The sequence below is a fragment of the Rhincodon typus genome, chromosome 2, assembly GCF_021869965.1.
Source record: "Rhincodon typus isolate 14 chromosome 2, sRhiTyp1.1, whole genome shotgun sequence".
In the NCBI taxonomy this organism is placed as follows: Eukaryota; Metazoa; Chordata; class Chondrichthyes; order Orectolobiformes; family Rhincodontidae; genus Rhincodon; species Rhincodon typus.
The window spans coordinates 57,002,147-57,025,370 of NC_063333.1; the positions used below are offsets into that span (position 1 = coordinate 57,002,147).

Genomic DNA, 23,224 nt, shown 5'->3' on the forward strand with positions numbered 1-23,224 from the left:
GTTAACTCTGTTTTCTCCTCCACACATGCTGCCAGACCTGCTGAGCTTTTCCAGCAACTTTGTTTTTGTTCCCACTATACCCAAAGTCATCACAAAAGTTAAAGTTTCTAGAAAGTACCCAATTTATCTGTCTTTCATACCAGATTGATAGAAAGCACAGACCAGGTTTCTGTACTGAACAAGAATTACTGCATAAAAAGAAATTAGCCTGTAGCTGCACGCAAACAGTTATAAACTGTCAGCATATAATAGTATTAATTAAACCTCCAATAAACTTGTAACCTACCCCTTACATAAACCCAGACAGACAAACTGGGTAAAATAGGTCATACTCAGAGGGAAAAGACTGGAAAGACAGTTTAGCAGTCTTTGTTCCCTAATACTGTCACTAAGCTGATCCTTATGGCTTTTCTGCTGGCCACTACTTTTCTTCAGTTGTTTTTCTCCGGTTTCTTCCACTGGTTGAAGAGAGCTACAAGGTGGTTTGGACATTTATAAAAGATCTGTGATTTATTAGTTAAAAGTCACAGCTTACAACAAATGTTGCAAGAAATATAAAATAGTTTTCTTCAGATTTGCAGTGAGTTTTGACTGCAGAGAATAAGGATTCCTCTGAGTTGGGGCCATTCTAAACACTTGTCTCTGTAACTTGTTCCCAGCTCCAAGCTTTTCGGTTACCTAAGAACCAATTGCATCGTTGTTGGCAGACAAAAATGTCTCAGTCATTGATAACTGGTCACTAGTCCATAGACCAGTTATCTTCTTGTTGCCAGCAAAAGCTGCATCAGAACACTTCCTCGGCTGCAGGTGGTCTGCAACTCTGCAATCATGGCTTGCTCAAACAATTATTTACATGATGCCTGGCATGTGTGTCAGGCTAATTGTTTTCAAAATTACAGTCACTCTTCCAAACAGATTTTTAAAATTAAAACAGTTCTTTCTCATTGTCTCATCTTTCAAAAACAACAAATAAAAGGACACACACCTTACAGAGGGCAATATTTATAGAGTAATTGAATCAGTTTTCACTGCTAGCCAATGTCCCAATAATATTCTTGTGGCACATGATGGTGCAAGTGTCCGTTTTCACATCAGTCTGGTGATTATATTCATTGATTATAGAAAAGGATGATACAGCGCTCTGTCAGAAGGAACTTATATTTGTATTGGGTTCCTTGCAATCTCATGAACTGGGACTCAAGTTAACAGGATAGCAAGAGTCATGGTAAGGATGCTGAATACAAATAGAGACATTGTCTGCAATTCAGCAATGTTTCGAGTTTGGAGTTGTCAGCAGGAAAGCAGTACGGGCTCAAGTAAGAATTCCTTCTTCAGGTGTTAGTGCGAGAGGTGGTATTAGACACAGAATTTAGATGTAAAAAGTCAAAGGGTCACACCATTGATGAGGATGTACTAAATAAATCTAAGACGCCGTTAAATCTTCAATCAGTTAGTAGGTTTTAATTGATTAATATGTATATGTAAATCCCTGAATTCCTTTCAAGTCACTGTCCTGAGAGAAGTAAAGGTTTTATCAGAGTAAAGAGGAGGTAACATTTTAGGTCAGACAATGCCTGTTATGTCTGAGGCCTTGTTTAGAATCTGTTTGTGGTTTAGTTTGGAGTCAGACTGGTTTTATTTCTAAAGTAGGAATTTATAAAACACCAGATTGACTGACTGTGTATAAATTGCGTGCTTTTTGAACCAAATAGAATGTATCTGCAAATATAAATTCACCCCATAGATTGAATGTGTGTGTGTGTTTGGGTTTGTGCGTGGGAGAGAAAGTATGTGTGTTTGTCTGTGTACGTGTGTGTGTGTGTGTGTGTGTGTGTATGTGAGAGAGAGTGTGTGTGTGTGTGGGAGAGAGAGAGAGTGTGTGTGTGTGTGTGTGTGGGAGAGAGTGTGTGTGTGTGTCTGTGTGTGTGTATGTGTGTGGGAGAGAGACTGTGTGTGTGAGAGCGTGTGTGTGTGTGAGAGAGAGAGAGAATGTGTGTGTGTGTGCGCGCGTGTGTGCGAGTGTGTGTGTGGGGGAAAGAGACTGTGTGTATGTGTGTGTGTGTGCGCGCGCGAGTGTGTGTGTGTGCGAGTGTGTTTGGGGGAAAGAGAAAGTGTATGTATGAGAGAGGATCTGTGTGAGAGAGACAGTACCTGTCTGAGAGAGGGTATGTGTTAGACTGTGTGTGTATGTGTGTGTGTGTTTGTGTGAGTGTGTGTGTGTATGTATTCATGTGTGTGAGTGAGTGTGTGAGTGTGTATGGTGTGGTGTATCACATGTAGTGTGACACAAACCCAAGGTCCCAGTTGAGCCCGTCCTCACGGGTACCGAACGTGGCTATCAGCCTCTGCTCAGTGACTCTGCATTGTTATGTATCCCGAAGTCCGTCTTGGAGGACGTTTACCTGAAGATCCAAGGCCAAATAGCCTTGATAGCTGAAGTGCTCCCCCACTGGGAGGGAACATTCCTGTCTGGCAAATATTGTGCAGTGTCCATTCATCTGTTGTCATAGCATCTGCATGGTTTCGCCAATGTATCATGCCTTGGGGCATCCTTGCCTGCAGTGTATGAGACAGACAACATTGGATGACTCACATGACGATCTGCCGTGTACGTGGTGGGTGGCGTTCCCACGTGTGATGGTAATGTCCATGTCGATGATCTGACATGTCTTGCAGAGGTTGCCATGACAGGGTTGTATAGTGTTGTGGTCGATGTTGTCCTGAAGGCTACTACCTGAAGGATACAACCTCTCTCACTAACTCCTGAACAAGGACTAAGACTCCGAAAGCTTGTGTTTTCAAATAAACCTGTTGGACTATGACCTAGTGTCATGTGATTTCTGACCTTGTCCACATCAGTCCAACACAGCACTTACACAACAGGCTCAAGTTCACAGAAAGGAAAACAATACAAGGGGGTGACTAAAAGAAGAAAATATTTAATAATGTTAAATATTGGCAATGTTTTATTCTAAGAAAAATACATTCACACATTTCTTTACTGCTACTTTTACAAATGCTGCACATGAATTTTTCAGTCTTTGCATAAAAGGTAACTCCACAATTTTAATTCGTACTTTGCTCAGTTACTGACATTGCAGAATCAGTAAGAGTCAATGTTTCTATTGTTCCTAGAAAATGAAGAAAGCTGCTAGTCATCTCAAAAGTCAGTAGAGGCAAGTGCACAAATCAACTGTTATGGCATTTTCAGATAGCTGATGGCTCCAGTTTGGAATTAGAAATGAGAAGAATGCCAAACTTTCTTGCTTCAACAAGATCATCAATTGATTAAACCTGTGTCTGATGTCAGCTGAACTCTTCTCCCAGGCAGTTTCCTGACTGGAAATGTTGTATCTCCAAAAAGGTGTTGGAAATCAATTAAAATGTGGATTGAAACCCGAAATATTTGAGGTGATGAATTTTGCAGACTGAACATATTTTACTTTTACCAAGCATTACAATATATACAAGCATTGGAAATTATAAATAATGAATGCTTATGTTTCAGTGTAAAATTTGCAAGATTCTGCAAGTGATGTGGAGCTTCACTAGGTGTGAGCTGAAGATTCATACATGGGAGATCAGTGAATTGAGACACTGACCAGCATGCCTGACACCAATCTTTGCTTTCATTGTCAGCCACCTCACGAACATTTCCTTTAATATAAACTTAATATGTTTTATAAATTCAAGAACATGCTCAATTGTAGCTCTCCTTTTTATAGTTCAGCTTGATCATCTGATTTTCAACAAATCTGTTAATCCCTCTTCATTCTAATTCTCACTTGGACCAATTTATGATCATGCTGAAGTCACCACTGTTAACTGTATCACCCTTTGGATGAACATGTTTCATTTGCTAGAGCAAGTTTTATAAACCAATTAAGTATTCAGCTAAACAATTGCTAAGTCCCTCTTTGCTCAAAAAGTCTAACTTTATTCAGCTTTCTTTATAGCCTAGATTTTAGACACGCAGAATAATCTTCAATATTGCCTCTGTAGCCTCTCAAAAACAATATGATCCAGCCTTTGATTAGGTTATGAAAACTCCATGCACTAATCTGACTGGTAGCTGAAGCTTTAACTGAAGCGTGTGTAGCAATGTTAATTTCCCCATACCCTTTCCTTTCATAGCATTTATCTTCTAACCCCACGTGACATATTGACTTCATGTGCCCTATATCCCATGAGGAATTGTGAACAGCTTTTCTCACAATTGATTAATACATTCAGAAAAAATGCACAAAATCTACCCTGTACTAATGTAATCAAACACAATATTTGTTTTCTTCAAGATTGCAACTGAGAATTGCACTAATGTTCAAATAAATCTAAAGCACAAATATGACTTTGCTTATTAGCTCACTGTTTCACCTTTTCATTCAATGTGTTTTGTAGTTTGGATTCTTTTTTCCCATATGAATTGTTTTATATTCATCTGCTGTTACTGTTATCTGTTCGTATTATTAAAATGCCTGGGTAGATCACTGTATTCCATTCAATAATCTCTAAGGAAAAAATAAAATAATTGAAATAAATCAGTCAGTGGCAAATCAGAGGGAGGCATTCAAAAATAAGATTGTACAGGCACAATATGGATGTGTTGTCCACAAAGAAGAAGGTTGATACTGTCCTCTGGTTATCCAAAAAGTAAGATAAAGTGGAAAAACTAACCTTATGGCAATCTCAAAAAGTAATACTTTAGGAAGTTTGGAGGAGTACAGGAAATACATTGGGTAAAGTGAGAAAGGACCTTAGGAAAACTCTCCACAATATGAAAAAATATTGGTTGGTTAAACTCAAGGAAAATTCTAAGATGTTTTTTCAGTACCTTAAGTGAAAGAGGATGTTTAAGGATAATGTAGAGCCTACCTAGTCCCATTTGCCAGCATTTGGCCATATCCCTCTGAACCCTTCCTTTCATGCACACATCCAGATGTCTTTTAAATGTTGTAATTATACCCACCTCCACCGGTTCCTCTGGTAGCTCATTCCAGAAATGCACCACCCTGCAGATGAGTTGGACCAAAGAGTCTGATTCATTGCTCTCTGAATCTATGACTATGACTCTACCAGAGATGTAAATGGCAATTTATGCTTAGGTGTCGAATATTTGGGCAGGTTCCTCAATGAGGACTTTGTCTTCACAAGGGAAAGTGCTGATGCAAACAAAGGGAAGGAGTCTGAAATATTAGATAGAATATGCGTAATTTGAAGAGAAATACTGGAGGTAACCATTTTAATGGTAGATGAATCACCAGGGCAAGAGGAATTACTTCCGAGCCTGTTAAAGGAGGGCAGGGAGGAATCAATAGATTCTCATTTTCCAATCCCCATTAGATACAGATGAGGTGCAAGATGATTGGAGGCTTGCAACATTATCTTATTATTCAAAAAGGCATGAGGGCTAAGGCAAATAGCTGTAATCCTACCAGTCTGACTTATATCCTGGGCAAATTAGTCAGATCGATATTGAGAGACAGAATCAACTGTTACTTAGAAAGACGCATATTGATCAGGGGTAGTTAGCAAGGTTTTGTTGCAAGGTTTTGTTAAGGGAAGATTGTATCTCACTAACTTGATTGTATCTTTTTAAGGAAGTAACAAGAAAGATTGATGAGGGTAACACAACAGATGCTACCTACGTGGATTTTAGAAAAAGTTTGACAAGACACATGGTAGCCTGGTCAGAAAAATTGAAGCCATGGGATGCAAAGGGTAATGGCCAAAGGATGTTTTTGTGAATAGAAAACATTTTTCAGTGGTGCTCCACAGAACTTAGTGTTGGGCCCCTTGCTGTTTGTGGTATACCTAATGACTTGGACTTAAATAAGGAAGTACGATTGGAAAATTTGCAGACAATACTAAAATTAGCTGCATATTTGATAGTGAAGAATATGGCTTTCAACTGCAGGAAGACATCAGTGGTTTGGTTGAGTGTTTGGAGAAAAAATATCGAGAAAACTGCGCAGTTGTGCATTTGGAGAGAGCAACAATGAAGGCTTAGCATAATAAATAGGGGAATAATGAAAAGCATAGAGGACGTGAGAAACATTGGAGTCGATATACACAAGCCGTTGAATGTGGCAGGACAGATGTGAAGAAGATGTAAGGGATCCTTTCCCTTTTTTGGGTAAGATATTGAATACAAAACAGACATGCAATGCTGGAACTATTTGAGACATTGATCAGGCCACAACTGGTGTTTTGTATACAGTCTGGTTACCACATGGCAGGATGGACATAATTGGTCTAGAGAGAGCATCGAGAAAATCTACGAGGCTTTGTTTCCAGGGTTGAAAATTGCAGGTATGAAGGAAGATTGGATAGGCTAGGATTATTTTTCTTTGAGCACAGGTAGCCGAGAGATAACTTAAGTGAGATATGCAAAATAAAGAGCAACCTGGATGCAGTGAACAAGAAAGATATATTTCTCCAAGTAGAGAGGTCATTTACTGGGGGCACAGATTTAAGATGATTGGTAGATGGATTAGAGTGGACACAGGGAGAAACCTTCTCACTGAGAGGTTGTTGGGTGCTTGGAATTCACTGCCCAGTTTGTGCGTTGAGGCAGAAATCCTGAATTCATCTATAAGGTACCTGGATCAAAACGGGAAGTAGTGTACTTCTAAAGCTATGGAACAGGTACTGGTAAGTAGAATTAGAATGGGTCATAAGTTTATTGAGTTGATGCAGACATGATGGGCTGAATGGCCTCTTTCTGTGCTGCAGCTTTTCTATGGCTCTCAGATACTCAAAACAACAGAACACCACAACTGATATTATATATGCTAGAGCCCATAATATTATGATCAATTTTCACGAATTGTATGATATATTATAAATAATAAAACATGCAATTGACAGAATGTACTAGCCTCGCTAGTGTGTCATTCTTATCTTCTTAAATGGAAATATTACTGAAGAATAAAAAAATTCCTAGCAATGCTATTAAAGGTAACCAGAATTTGTTGTCTCTTTGCAAGAGATCAGACTGGGTAAAATATGAGTTTGCAGTTTCTCCAGAGGAATTTTTGAAGGTACCTATCTGTCACTGATGATCAGCAGCTATAGTTAGTGCTGACAGTAAAAGAACTAAGCACAGAGCTGAGATGCAAGTCAGTGAATATGGGAAGATCTTGAAACGGGATTTTATATTGTGCAATGCAGTTGTCAGTCCTGAAAACATTACTGTAAATTTGAAGTTGCTGTCGATCACTATTAAGAATGTATGTGCAACATAGTATGATCCCCCCAATATCATTGTGATTGATGAGATTGTTTTCCTTGGAAGAATTTTGCCTGTCTATAACCCATTATTTCTATCGAGAATTTTGTGAAAATTTATTTTTCTCTCAACGCTTGTACTTTTGTGACAGTGTTATAATGATGCATCAGAACCCTAAAGTTTTTGTAGACATTTTTACTTTTAATTCCATAAGACCACAAAATAAGAACAGGAGCAGGACATTCAACCTCTCAAGCCCCAGCCATCCAATAGGATCATGGCTGATCCAAAATTCCGCACAACCACTTTCCTGTGTTTTCCCCTTAACCCTTGATTTCCTTACTTATCAAGAATTTATCTATCTCAGCCTTAAACATACACAAGGGCTCTGTCTCCAAAGTGCTTTGTGTAAAGGGGTTCCAAAGACTCTTAACTATTTGAGAGAAGAAATTCCTTCTCACCTTTTAAATTGGCACCCTATAATCTGAGACATACCCTCTGGTCCTAGACTCTCCCATGTGAGGAAACATCCTCTCAACATTTACCCTGTCAAGTCACTTAAGAATCATTTGTTTCCAGGAAACCATCTCTCATTCTTCTGAACTCCAGTGAGTAATGTCCTATAGTGTTTAATCTTTGTTCATAAGACAATCCTTCATACCAGGGATCATCCTACAATGAAATGATGTATTTCCTTAAATAAAAGAATCAAATTGCTCACAGTAGTACAGATGTGGTTTCACCAGCACCTTGTACAGTGGCATTAAGACTTCGTTACTCTATAGTCCAACTGCCTTGAAATAAGGCCTAATATTCCATTAGCCGTCCTGATCACCTGCTGCATGTGTGTGCTAGCTTTCTGTATTTTGTGTACAAGTACCTCCAAGTCCTTTTTTGTTGCAGGTTTGTGTAGTTTTTCTTTATTTTAATAATATATTCTTTTGTTCACCCTTCCAAAATAAAATACTTCACATTAAACTGTTTGTATCCCCTTGAAAGTTGACTTACCAACTATTTTTGTGTTGTCTGCAGATTTGGCCACAGTGCATTCGCTTCCTTCTTCCAAGTCAATAACATATACTATAAATAGTTGCAGTCCCAGCACTGATCCCTGTGGAACCCCACTGGTCATGGGTTGCCAACCTGAAAGAGAACCCCTCATCCCCATTTACTGTTTCCTGCCCATTAGCCAATTCTCTGTCTATGTTAAATATTACCTCCAAAACCATGGGCCAAAATAATTAATTCCAAGACTTTTCCAACAATAGCTGTTTGACTAATTGGTCTATAGTTGCCCAAATGTTGCCTCCCTTCCTTTTTGAAAGGAATGTCACAATAGCCATTTCCCAATTCTCTTGTACTTCTCCAGAATCCAAGGACTTCTGGAAAATTATAACCAATGCATCCACTATCTCTGTAGCAACTTCTTTTAAGATCCTAGGATGCAAGCCATCAGGGGCAGGAGACTTATCTGCTTATAATCCCATTAGATTTGTTTGGTATTACTTCTGTAGGGATGGTGATGGTACCTAATTCTTCCCCCATATTCTTTCGTATTCTAAAGATGTTTGAAGTATCTTACGCTGTAAAGGCAGACGCAAAATATCTGTTAAACTCCTCTGCCATTTCTTTGTTCTCCATAACAATCTCCCTAAATTCATTTTCTAAAGGGCCTATGTTCACTTTAATCTTTGTCTTCCTTTTTATATGTTTAAAGAAGCTGTCAATGTCAGTTAAAAACCAAAAGAACTGCAGATGCTGTAAATCAGGAACAAAAACAAACTTGCTGGAGAAGCTCAGCAGGTCTGGCAGCATTTGTGAAGGGAAAAACAGACTTAACGTTTCGGGTCCGGTGACCCTTCCTCAGAACAGTTCTGAGGAAGGGTCACTGGACCCAAAATGTTAACTCTGTTTCTTCCTTCACAGATGCTGCCAGACCTGCTGAGCCTATCCAGCAACTTTGTTGTTAATGTCAGTTTGTATATTCCTAACTAGTTTGCCCTCATAGTTTATTTTCTCTGTCTTTATTATCTTTTTTGTCCTCCTTGCTGGATTCTGAGTTTATCTCAGTTTCCAGGGCTATCACTGACTTTTGCCTCCTTATACGCTTTTTCTTTCAATTTAATACTCTCCTTAACTTCCTTGGTTAGTCATTTTTGGTTTATTCTTCTCTTAGAACCCTTCCTCCTTACTGGGATATAGTTTTGCTGAGAGTTGTGAATGACCTCCTTACGTGTCTGCCATTGCTTGCTTGCTATCTTTTCTGCTAATCTATCTACCGAGTTTACTTTAGCCAGCTCTGCCCTCATTTCATTGTAATTCTTTTTATTTAAGCTAAATACAGTTGTTTCCAACCCAAGTTTATGTCTCTCTCAAATTGAATATTAAATTCCGTCATGTTATGATCACTACTTCGGAGGGGATCCTTTACTCAGAGGTCATTCATTAAACCTGCCTCATTACCAATTACCAGACCTGAGACAGCTTGCTCCCTGGTTGGCTCTATGACATATTGCTCCAGAAAACTATCCCTAATGCACTCTATGAATCCATTGTCATAGCTACCCTTTCCAATTCAATTAACCCAATGAAGATTAAAGTCACACATAAATATTGCTACATTCTTTGTATATGTATTATTTGTTGGCTTATACCCTTTCCTACAGTGTGACTACTATTTGGAGGTCTCTGTTGAAAGCAGCCCATGTCATGACAGTGTCTGGGGTGTCGGGGTGCGTAAAGGACATAGAGGAAAATGTTCAGGTTCTAAATGTTATCCAATCCATTTTCACCTTGTTATGGCCCCCATTATCAACTTTTCTTTTTCCTGTGCTTACCATTATCAATCATTTTGTCTGCCTGTCTTTCTCTTTCTGGTCTCCACCTACTCTAACTCCTTCACCAACCCACTTCCTATCTTCGGCATGTATACGGCCTTTTCCTGGCTAGTAATAGTTCTGAAGAAGGGTCACTTAACCTGAAACATTAACTTCGCTTTCTCTCCACAGATGCTGCCAGACCTGCTGAGTTTAGCAAGCAATTTCTGCTTTTCTTTCAGATTTCCAACATCCATAACACTTTGTTTTATTTTCACGCTCAAGAGAGATTAGGTCAAAATTCCAGCTTGAAAGCTGCAGAGTTTAATATAAATTAATTCAAAAATATGGACAGAACTAATTATGAAACTATTGGATTGCCATTAAAGATTACCAAATCTGGTTCTGTCCTGTCCCATCAGAAATGGAAATCTGTGATCCTTGCCCAACGTGGACTACATGTGTGCCCAGACCGATACTAATACAATTGATTCTTGAACGTATTCCAAAATTACCAAGAAACTTATGCAGTCACTCATCCCCTAATTGCTCAAGGGCAATTAGGAATGTGCAGTACACACTGGCCTTACCAGCAATGCAAGTAAAATAAGAATAGCAGTCAGGAGATTTGTCTTCCTTCACTCCTGTCTTACCTCTGGGATTCTGGGAGCAGTTATAAACTGCGTTGTTGTCCTCATGAATATTGGTGATTCAGACCAGACTGCAAATTCTTCTGATCTGTACTTTGCCATCCAATACAATTATTCAGCCACAGTGTGAGTACAATGATCTAATTTTAGTTGATTTGATGTTCAGGCTTATAATTTCTAACATTTTTTTCATTATTCTGTTCAATTGTGAGCCAGGTAGATTACCCACATTTAGCTGTGTTCTGTACTGTCTGAACAGAATTTTCCTATATTCAGTCACCTGAAAGAATGCAGACAAATGTCTGGCATATAAAACAAAACTTAACAACATCAGAAGCATTGCTTATGTTCAGTTAGGCCAAACTGCTAAAACTCATGAAGTACTGAAAGCCAGTGTCTGATTAACAAAATTTTTCTTTATTCTGGGCCTTTCTATACCAATTCTAACTCCTACCACAGACATTTATAATTTGTCATTGCACTGGAGAAGATGATATAGTTTAATTGAGTAAGGATTAATAGCTTCTCAATTATGCTTCTCAATTGTTAGTAATCATAAAATGTACAGACATAGAGTCAATGCACCATTTGTTGACGCATAAACAGCACGTTCAATGGATGCTGAAATGGCCTTCTAAAATCCTGCACTTGTTTGTGCCTCTTTTAAGGCACCCATTCTGGTGGGAGAAGAATGATTGACAGTTTTTGGATTTTAGGCAGCAGCAGTTTATGCTTTTCACGGTGTTTTTTCAAATGTAGGTAATCTTCCCAAAGCAAATTTGAGAACTGGCTGAGTGTATTATAATTGTCAGTTGTACATGTATGTGGAAACTGGGAATTGCTAACGATTTAAACTGGTAGGGATTTCCAGTTTAAACTCTGCTAACATTGTATTAACTGTGGCTTCAAGGGCAACACTCTTATCTTATGTACTAACTGCACAGAGGGCAGTATCCCATCATCAAGTCACTCTTTATTTACATGTGAACTGTCAATGAGCTGTAACTAGCCCCTAGACTGAGGACCCCTTCTGAATCTCCTGTTTATATTTGTCAGCCAGGACTCCATGATTGGCCCAGGTTTACAACCCCAGTCAAGGATCTCATAGCCCATGAGATCTACCTGGTCATGGTTCCATCTTACTATTGCAAGGTTCCAGGTTCAAATTTCACTCCAGGACCTGAGCATAAATATCAAGACTGGTGCTGCGGTGAGGTATTGTGAGCGTGCTGCACTATTACCGGTGCCATCTTTTGTATCAAACATTAAAGATGCCCTGCCTACCGTGTCAAATGGATATAGATGATCCCATATAGACATATCTCAGGAGATTTTGCCAATATTTATCCCTCAGTTATCATATTATCACAAATGTGGGAGACTGCTGTGTACAAATTGATTGAAATTTGCTGTGTTGTGATTGCAATCACATAATAAAAAACACCATATTGGCCATTAAATTCTTTGACACATTCAATGGCTGTGAAAAGTGCTTTATATATGCAAGATTTTCTTTTTCAAATATGTTATCCAAATGAATTATAGTTCAGAATTTTGTAATGGTTAGTTCTCAAAGATATACCTCCTTTCTGTCACCTTGAGGCATTGGTATGCTAATAAGCACACCGATGAATCATTGATCCAGCTATTGAAACTGTTATCCATAATGATCTGAGTAACAGGTAATCCATTATCCTATTTTAGACACTTCCAGGAAGCAGTCATACGTATAATGCTGGATGAAACTGTGTCCTGCATACATGGTTTTGGGCTGCCTTGCCAGAATCTTATGAGGTTAGGAGCTGGTTTTATTGCCAACTGTATTGGCAAATCTCCTATCAGGGAGGGAACATTTAGGGCACTGGAATGCCAAGGAGGAAAAAATAATGCACCAGCTATAAAAAGCCTCATATAAATAAAGCAAGCCATTCTGAGTCCCAAACCTGAAAAATGATGCATTGACCTTCAAGGGAGAGCAGTGTATGTTTAACAGAATGATTGGGGGTTTCAATGGATTCAATTATGAGGAGAGATTACACAAACTAGAGACGTATTTCCTGAAAGTTAGAATGCTAGGCTGATTTGATAGAAGCTTTCAAAATGTTGAAGGGAACGGATAGTACAGGCAAGGAAAAAAGAATTACATTGTTCAAGGAATCTAGGATGGGGAAGCATAATTTGGGAATTTTCTCCAGTCGTTTTGTAAATTGTACGTGCTTGAATTGAAATCCAGACTGGTTCTCATTTCTTATATTTTAATGGCTGTGATATGAAGCTCACATTTTCTTTGAGAAAGCACATATATTAGTTGTAATTGACAATTGTAAAATTTTATAAAAGCAACATACTGAGGATGCTTGAGATCTAAAATAAAAGTGCTGGAGAAATTCAGCAGGTCTGGCAGCATTTGAGGAGAGTGAAAGAGAGTTAACATTTTGAGACAAATAATTGTTCTTTGGAACTGAAATACTAGCATCTTCATCCTGGTCCTGCTGCAGTGTTGCACTGAAGCCCATGCAAGCTTGAGAAATAACACCTCATTTTCCTCTTAGGCACTTTATAACCTTCAAGAATCAACGTTGATTTCAACAACTTCGGAGCATGAACAGGGTCCTCTATTTTGCTCAAACCCCTCACTCCTACACCTCCTCACCTCACAGTGAGGAGCTGGAGGAACACAGCAGGCCAGGCAGCATCAGAGGAGCAGGAAAGTCCACGTTTCAGGTCAGGACCCTTCTTCAGAAATGGGAGAGGGGAAGGGAGCTCAGAAATAAATTGACAGAGGAGAGCTGGGGCTGGGGAAGGTAGGTGGGATGGTGATGGGTGAGTGCAGGTAGGCAGCGGTGGGGATTGGTCAGTGAGGTGGGAGGAGCAGATAGGTGGGAGAGAAGACGGACAGGTTGTGTCAGGTCAAGGAGGTTGGGATGAGAGGGAGGGTTGGTCATGGGATGAGGCTGGGGGTGGGGAGATTTTGAAACTGGTAAAGTCCACATTTAGGCCATTGGGTTGTAGGCTCCCGAGGCAGAATATGAGGTGCTGCTCCTCCAGTTTCCGGGTGGTGTCAATGACTGGAGGAGCAGTACCTCATATTCCATCTTCCATCTCCTCTCCCTATTTATTTCTGAGCTCCCTTCCCCCTCCCCATTTTTGAAGAAGGTTCCTGACCCAAAACGCCAACTTTCCTGCTCCTCTGATGCTGCCTGGCCTTCTGTGCTCCTCCAGCTCCACACTGTGTTATCTCTGACTCCAACATCTGTAGTTTTCACTATCTCCTCACCTCATGTTTTGTTTGCATGGATTTGTACTCAGCAGAACTGATCTGTTTTCTACGATTCCCACCTGTTACTAATGCCAGTTTTGTGTCAATTTTTTTTGTTCTTTTGTATCCTTTACTACTATTAGCACTCCCTTTGCCTTGCTGTGGCCTTCCTCACTATCTGTTCCAGTCACTTCAGCATCCCCTTTGTCATACAAACTATCAAATTTCAACTCATTTCAGTTCCGAAAGAAAGCGATTGGATATGTAACATTAACTCGGTTTCCCTTTCCACACATGCCAGACCTGCTGAGTTTCTCCAGGACATTTTTTAAAATTGTAATTGTTAAATGTTTGTAGTTGGCATAAATCATGAATATTGCATCTAATATCATTATGGATGCATTACAAACAACAGGACAGTTGGCTTTTTTGGTACAAAGTCTGGTTTGCATATGCGAATATTTTGTAGTTAGGTTATTATTATCACAAGGAAATACTTGCAGTGTCATGACATGTCTTTTTAATTTATAACTTGACATTATGTACAAGGTGGATAGCATAGACATTCTTTCACTTGCACCTATTTTCACAAGATTCCACAAAGCAACATGGCTTATGAAATAAGGTGTTGTTATGGTAAAGCAGTGTCAACTGTGATTTGGTGTTAAAGTTCTTCGACACACAATAATATAACATAAGAACATACCAATTAAGAGCAGAAATAAATCATTTGGCCCTTGAAGACTGCTCCACCATTCAATAAGATCATGGCTGATCTGTTTGTGTGATGAATTCTACATCCCCATCAACCTTGATAACCTTTGATTCTCTTATCTAACAAGAACCTATCCACCTCCACTGTGGAAATAGTCAATGAGCATGCCTTTACCACCTTCTGGGACGGGCATTTCAAAAGTTGTACAACCCTATTAGAAAATATTTTCCCTCATCTCGGTTCTAAAATGGTGATTCTTTATTCATTCACAGGATGAGGGGTGTCGCTTGCTCGGCAGCATTTATTGCCCATCTCTAATTGCCCAGAGGGCAGTTCAGAGTCAACCACATTGCTGTGGGTCTAGAGTCACATGTGGGCCAGACCAGGTCAGGATGGCAGTTTCCTTTCCTAAAGGACATAAGTGAACTAGATGGGTTATTGCAACAATTGACAATGGATTTATGGTCATCACTAGATTCTTAATTCCAGATATTTTATTGAATTCAAATTCCACCGTCTGCTGTGGCAGAATTTGAACCTGGATCTCCAGAATGTTACCTGGGTCTCTGGATTAATAGTCCGGCAATAATACCTCTAGGTCATCACCTCCCCTGATGTCTAGTCTTAAAACAATGTTCCTCAGCTATTGGCTCAACCACAACAGGAAAATTCTTTTCCACGTCCATGTTGTCAAGTCAATTCAGGAGCTTAGAAACTTCTAACTGCCTGCAATAATGTATCTTCCCACGCCACACTATTGCCATGGCTGGAAGTTAATGTGCTGCAAACTTTTAAAAAATAGTTTTCTGTTTCAAGGCAAACATTCTTGTAATTCATTGTCACTTCTAACGATGACATGTGTACTATAATCCCTTTGTATTGAATTAAGGATAGCATAATGATGATTGACTTAGTCACATCATACATATTTTAAGAATATTGACATTATGTAATAACTCAAAGTCAACAGTGCAAAAGCTGCATAGTTAATACTATCAGCAGCCCTGAGAATGTTTTTAATTAAAATGAAAATTAAAATGAAATCTAGTGATATTTCCCATTCTTTTAACAAATAGCATTATAATGTTATACGTGTAAAATACCTTTTAATGAGCTGAAGATGTCAAAAACCAATTACAGTAACTCAGAGAGCTGTACTTGTGAGATATGTATTTACAATTTTGAGCAAACAAAGACATCAGCACTATTATTCAATGACAAAATACAGTTGTGGGAACTATGTCAATACATTATTTATCTGTTTCTTTTCTTTGTTTTCATCCTTTTAAGTTTCAAATTTCATGCTCTCGATATAGCAATATATCACAATATTTTGTTCAAAAGCTTAGAGTTCAGAACTTGACCAGATGAAGAAATGAGTGATGTAAGGTGACATCCTGCAAGAAACAAGAGGTCTTGTGGTGCCGTGTCCCTGCTATTGAGATAGAAGTTCAGGGTTTGAATCCCACTCCAGGACTTGATGAGCACAGAAGATGTGTTCATAGCATGAACAACAGGTTGCTGGTCAACCTGCAGATCCTCCCACCAGGCTTGTTGCAGGTGACAATAGCAGAACAGACTTCTGGTCAGTCATGCTTGATACAGAGTGGCACCTCTCAAGCAATAGACCCTGGCTTCAGGCGAGCAAGCTGCTTCAGGAGAAATAAGCTGTGTAAAACAGATGTAAGTACTTGCTTTTTCTGCCTCATCAGCCTCAAAACACAAGACATCTTCCAAAACTGATGTAAGATTTGGAATATGACTACTGCTATGAGGGAACAAAAGTTATCTTCCACCTCCCCATTTCTGAAGAAGCGTCCCAACCCGAAATGTCAACTTTCCTGCTCCTCTGATGCAGCCTTGCCTGCTGTGTTCCTCCAGCTCCACACTGTGTTATCTCTGACTCCAGCATCGGCAGTTCTTGCTATTACTAGAAGTTATTTCAAAGCAAGTTGGCAAATGTAAAATATTACATCTGTCACACAGTATTAATATTTCATACATGTGTAAGATTGATTACTCAAAAACTCTGTCCAATTGCGACCTTTCAGAAAGTGTATCTTATAAAAGCACATTGACAATGCAGTTATCAACTGCAATATTTTGTTTGTTCTATGAACCTTCAAGAGCTGCTTGAAGCAAACATGAATAGAAATAAATGGGTGCCACATTGTTCATTTACATTTTGTCACCGATGTTTTCATATTAAGTCTTGTTTTGATGTTAAGTTTATAACAAATGGAGAAAAACAACTTGCATTTATTTCGGGTCTCTCACAATCTCACATTTCCAAAGCACATCGCAGTCAATTAAGTACTTTTGAATTGTCTTCAATATTGCAATCAATGGAAACTGAGAAGTTAATTTACATGTATCAAGATCTAACAACAGCACTAGAATATGTAACCTGCTTCTAATGATTTTGGTTGAAGGGGCAAATGTGACTGAGGACACGTGGTGTTTTCCGACTGTTGCTAAGTCTTTTTTTTATTGTCGCTGATGAAACAATTGGCACCTTGGTTTAAGTTGTCCTCTGAAATACAGCGACAGGAATGTTAACTCCCAAAAAACAGGTGGCATTTTATCGGTTTTGACATTAAAGTTTTCAATCTTAAACCCATCTTGAAATCTCCCAGTCTGATTTCAGCAGCTGATTTACTGATGCAGGGACAGAGAGGATAGAGTCGGTGGTATGGAAATTGAATGTGTACTGGGAATTGAAAACAATGGACAAGATTTCTGCAGAGTCCTGCAGACTCCTTACAGCTTCACAAATGGGGTAGATGGGCCATCGATCCAGAATATCCCCTCCACCCAATTATAACAGACCTCATATTTTTGGTAAGGGAAAAGGGGAGGGATGTGCCTCATACACGAGAGAAACCCAAAACACAGCAGGGCTATTTGAATTCCATGCTTGGTTCAAACTTATTCCCATTTTCAGTGTAGCAAGGGTATCAATCATAAGTTCATAAGTTCATGGAGGGGTCATAAATATTTAAGAAATGTGTGTAGAATTACCAAGCTATCGAGTTATAAAGAGCTTTAGAAAGGTTTGGCTTGGTGGGCTGGGGGAAGGGAAAGTAGTGGAGGGGCAGTTAATTTAAGCATTTCAATCTTTGGGTCAGATTTTCAGTCTGATATCGGATCATTTCTGGGGCATATGAAAATAAAGGTGATTATGGATTCTGTGTTAGTGACCCTGTAGCTTAATGTGCAAAGTCCTGAACTGAGTTGGAGGTGAGAGCTCAGCTCCCAGTTAGCGGTGGTTGCTGAGAGTAAAAGAGTGGTTCTGACACTGGAAGACAGTTGTAAGATTGTTCTTGCTGTTGCCATCCAGGTTGATGCAGGCAGGAGACCAGAGGTGTACACAAAGGGTTCACCAGTAAATCAAGAAGTGGTTGTTTTACTCTGTCCAACCTTTGGAGCAGCTCATTTCAGTAACCCTTTTCTTTATACACTTGAATTGAGCTGCAACATTACATTATAGCTCTCAATGGTTGAAATAACTCTTCCGAGGCCAGCATCCCATCACCACTCACCCTTTATTTACAAATGCATTGCCTTTTACAATAACACTGCCTCTCGATGAGCCAGGCATTCAGTAGCCTCAATATCCCTGACATTCATCCTTTTATGTTAGCCAGGCCTCCCTGATTGGAGCAGATTAACAGCCCCAATCCAGCTGGCTGACCTCATTACATTCACTAACCGCTTCTTCTGAAAGGTGCACACAAATCTGTGTGAAACCATCTCGTTCTGTTTGTCATTTTGAAAATTTCCGTCTGACCTTCTCTTGGCTATTAAGAAGCTCTCCACGACTTTAACTAGCAGTCAATTGGAGTTGAACAAGTTGTCAACTCTTCTCCACCCACCTCCCCACATTCACTTTGAGAATTGCAGTATGGAAAGCTGAAATGTCACCCGGGAGCAGGATTTGCTGAGCGTGGCTGCACTTGACCTTGCCTTCATGGACATTTTAATACCCAATTCAAAATGACAATGAAATTCATGAGATCCGTACACTTCTTGTTGGAGCTAAGGGTGGAAGAGGTGGCGAAAGGATATCTGGATGTTTTGTAGCAGAGAAAAGAAATCAGTGGTTATTTTTGCAATCCAGTATGATCCTGGAACAGTGAGCAGTTTTAACCGAAGAGAGTAGGAGCTGATATCGGCACTTTTGGTCCAACCACATCTGATGGTGAATGGCAAAACTATTTATTGCTATATGTGTTCAGGTCTGCCTCCTTGAAGTTAAGGGAGTGGACACAAGTGTGAGCAAGTGTGAGCAAGATCAACGGTTTTAATTGGTACAGGAGATTTAAAGTGGATAGGAGGGAGTAGTTGAGAAAATTAGTTGTTGCCGAAATTTCATGGTGAATGGATGACAAATGCTAGACAGTTGGGAATTTAAAGGTGTGGTTGTCAATTAATTAGGGGAGAGTTTTCTGTAGGGATGGATACGTAAGAAGGTATTGTTGTGAGAAGGAAGTGGATGTAGATGATGAATGATACAAGGAAGTAGTGCAGAGTTGACTATTTCTGTGATTAAAATGTTGGGAGCAGTGAGTGGGTAGACATTGAAGAAGGATAACTCAAAGAATCTTTTTTTGTGGTAGCTGAATGGATGGTAGAGAATGAGGATTTTAAGTGAGAGGCATGGAACAAAACTCCAAAGGGGAAAAAGTGCCAGAAGGAAGGGAAGCAGACTTGGGTGTGATTTACTAATGAGTCATATGGCACTGCAACTATCTAGTAGTAGAGACAAATAGTGGACATTATGGACAGGGAAGGAGGCTTTAGTCAGGGAGGAACGATCATCCGTGTTTGGATTGAAATGTAATCATGTACTAATGTCCATTCCAGTCTTCTGTAGTCATGTGGCCTCTATCATGATGCTTACACTTTGTAGGCAGACCTCTGAAGCTTCAATTCAATAAAGTCCTCATTTACTGTGTTGTACACTGAAAACATGCTTTCAAAATTGTGAATGCCCTGTGCTGAAATAGAAAGCACAGCTGCAGAGCTGTGAACTGCCACTGAAAAAGAAAAAAAAATCGCGGTGAAAACATTAAGAAAATGGCTGTAAGTTTTCCCCACCAGCTCCTGTTCAAATGACTGGGGATATGAGACCAAGCCAAGAACTGCCCCATCAACAATGGTAGAATTATGCAGCAGCTATAGATTTGTCGAGCAAACTGGAATAATTACAAGTTGCACTTTCATCACTGTTGAGAGGACACTTTTCAATATGTATTAAAGATAGATAGATAGGTTCTTGATTATCAAGGGGATCAAGGGTTACAGGGAGAAAGCAGGAGAATGGGGTTGAGGAACTTATCAGCCATGCTCGAATGGCAGAGCAGACTCGATGGACCGAATGGCCTAGTTTCTGCTCCTGTTGGTCCAAATACCCTGGGTCTCTGTACAGAGCAGAGAAAAAAGTGAATGGCAGAAATTTCAAAAGTTTTGATGGCATGCTCCTAGCCCAAGTGAAGATTATATATTTTCAAATAGCAAGCAAAAAGTGAAAAAGAGTCCATCGTCAATTTCTGACATAATTAGCTCACCTCACACATCCCTGTGAACTTGAACAGTTGAAGGATGAGCTAATTAGAGCCAAGGTTGTATTAGCAATAACGGATCCAAGAGTGAAAGCACACCCACTGAGAGAAGACAAAAGTGTACTCAAGAGAGCAGAAATGCCAAGGTTGTAAATCAACAGAGCATATTCACGGCAGAATAGACCAGGTCTTGAATTATGCTAATAAATGCTCCAAACACACAGGGCAGAATGACTAAGGGCAAAGGTCAGGCTGCAACGACTGTGCAAGACACCAAACAAAAGGGAAGCAGGCATGTTCAGCAAGGGAAAAAAGTGTTCCCACTGCAGAAGGCTGAATCAATGTGCACACAAGTGTACAGCTAATAAAAGAACAATACACTATACAACAGATTGATTCAATCAAGTCAATGAATGAGATATGGTCTGTGACTGTTGGAATGAGAGCTACAGAAGGAGAACACCAGGTCAACATAAAATGTCAGACTCTGGTGCGTCATGCAACGTCACGACCATCACAGATCTGTATGAAATGTCTCAAAATGATGATCTAAAAATGAAGCCACCCAGCTTGTGTCATCAAATAAACCTGTTGGACTATATCCTGGTGTCGTGTGATTTCTGACCTTGTCCACCCCAGTCCAACCTCCACATCATCACTGTGGAACTATAGTTTGGTGCCTGGTGGCAGTCCTGAAATTAAATGGTACAAGAAGATAATTCTAAATCCCCAAATTCAATTCTCTGCAATTAAGCAAGGGAATTGATGGTTTTATTTACAATTTTAATTAAGATAAAACAGTGCATAAGATGTTCAGATTTGTATTTACGTGAAAATAGTATTCAGAATCAATATTTCAAAAGTATCCTACGAAAAGTAATTAAATGATAAGGCAGCAATCAATGTCTCCATATAGAGCAATCTGTATTCATGGAGGGAGAGGGTGCAATTTAAATGTGGGAAATATATTTGTGTCCCTACAATTGCAAGTTGGTAATCTGTCACATGCTAAAATCTGTAGATGGATTGGAATGTTCATGTAAGTGGCAAGGTGAAGGAATGCCATATGACAGCTTGAGGTGACATTACCTGTCTGTCAAATGAAAGGAGCCCAGAATTAGTGGGGTTTTTGAGAGAGTGATGTCAGCATTTTCAATTATTACTCCTCTGCATCTAACTACCAGCTTCAGGATTAGTGTCAACTGATGAACGCGAAATTCCTGAATTGCATTCTGTCACTCACTGCTTTGCCAAAGGCTGTGGTGTGTACACCTCTCAACAACCCCCAACCCGCCACCAAGCCAGCAACTGGTTAAATCAATTAATGTAATGAGAACATCCTAGCTTTGAAAAAATCTATGTGGAGTGTTGCTAAATGTCTCTGTTATGATTAATATATTTAAAAAAAACAGATTGTTTAAAATAATTTTATGATACTTCTACCTTCAGCCCATACATGTATCTCATTCTTTATTTCATTCTGTGTAATACATTTGTTTAGAAGTGATTTGATTTTTAGATGACTGTGAGACTTCTTTAAAGTGATTGGTTGTTTATACAGCTAGGTGTCACACAGCATCTTGATGCTGTGAATCCCCATTAAACTCTACAAACAATTCTATTTGCCAAGAATTAACCTCCTTGCTGAGAAGAAGATTATTAGATCTCTCAGCAAGGCTTTCTTTGAGTTCAGCAACCAACAAGCTTCTTCACTCCTATGTATGTGAAATATTAAGGACAGCAGTGTGGTGCAAGAAAAGTGCTACGAAAAGGAAAAAAAGATGAAAAGTATTGAAGGCTGTAAATCTGATCATCTTAAACTTAATGCATATAAGACTTTACAAAGTTTTGGCAAAGATCTGTAGCTCAGGTTGCCAAAATTTCCAGACAATGGGAAACTTTCGCCAACCGACTGAGCTCTACCTGCGAACAACTTCACTTCCTCCACGAATGCCTCAGGAACCAGGTACTGCACCACAATGTGAGATGCATACCTCCACTCAACAACCCACAGGCATATAAAATAGCTGAACAGCATGGACGCAGAATGCTATGAGCAATGATTAATGATGCCTATAACTGACTCCACAGGTATGAATGAGAAATTGTGTGTCAAAACTCAGTATCTAAACTCCACGGACCAGCAACGGACTACAGCCCTAGAACAGGCCATCACCATCAATCAACACAAAAACCAAAACTAAGAAGAGACATGAGTTACAGGAGAAACTGACCAAACTGATCCACCACAAAGGCAAGGACAACCACAAACCGGACACATGGATAAGAAACCTATCCAACAGACAACTCACAGAAACTAAGAAAGATGTCCTATTACGCGGACTGAACAATAACCACAAAGATGCGAACAGAATAGACTTCATGGCTGAATACATTAAAAAGACAACAGACTCATGGACGAAAGACAACAAGCCATCCGACAAACTATAATCCCCAGACTACACAGAAGGAACAAAGGGGACAACCTGAACACAGCAGAGAGAAAAGCACTAGATAAACTCAAGAAAGACAAGAACATCATAATCCTACCAGCGGACAAAGGGCGCATGACTGTCATTATGAACAAACCAGAGTATGTTAAGAAAGCACAGACATTACTTGCAGGTACAATCACTTACCAATAGGTGGCGATAGACCCAACACCGCAGCTGGGTTAAAATTGAATTAGAGATAGTAGGAACTGCAGATGCTGGAGAATCCGAGACAACAAGGTGCAGGGCTGGATGAACACAGCAGGCCAAGCAGCATCATAGGAGCAGAAAGGCTGACGTTTCGGGCCTAGACCCTTCATCAGAAAAGGGGGAGGGGAAGGGGGTTCTGAAATAAATAGGGAGAGAGTGGAAGGCAGATAGAAGATGGATAGAGGAGAGGATAGGTGGAGAGGAAACAAACAGGTCGAAGAGGCGGGGATGGGGCCAGTAAAGCTGAGCGTAGGTGGGGAGTTAGGGAGGGGATAGGTCAGTCCAGGGAG

At 39.7% G+C, this 23,224-nt stretch overlaps 1 protein-coding gene across 1 annotated transcript in view; it reads left to right on the top strand.

Moving 5' to 3' along the window:
* The window catches only part of LOC109913433 (contactin-associated protein-like 2), a 1,704,267-nt gene that overhangs the window by 299,685 nt on the left and 1,381,358 nt on the right, over positions 1–23,224 (top strand). The window lies entirely within an intron of this gene.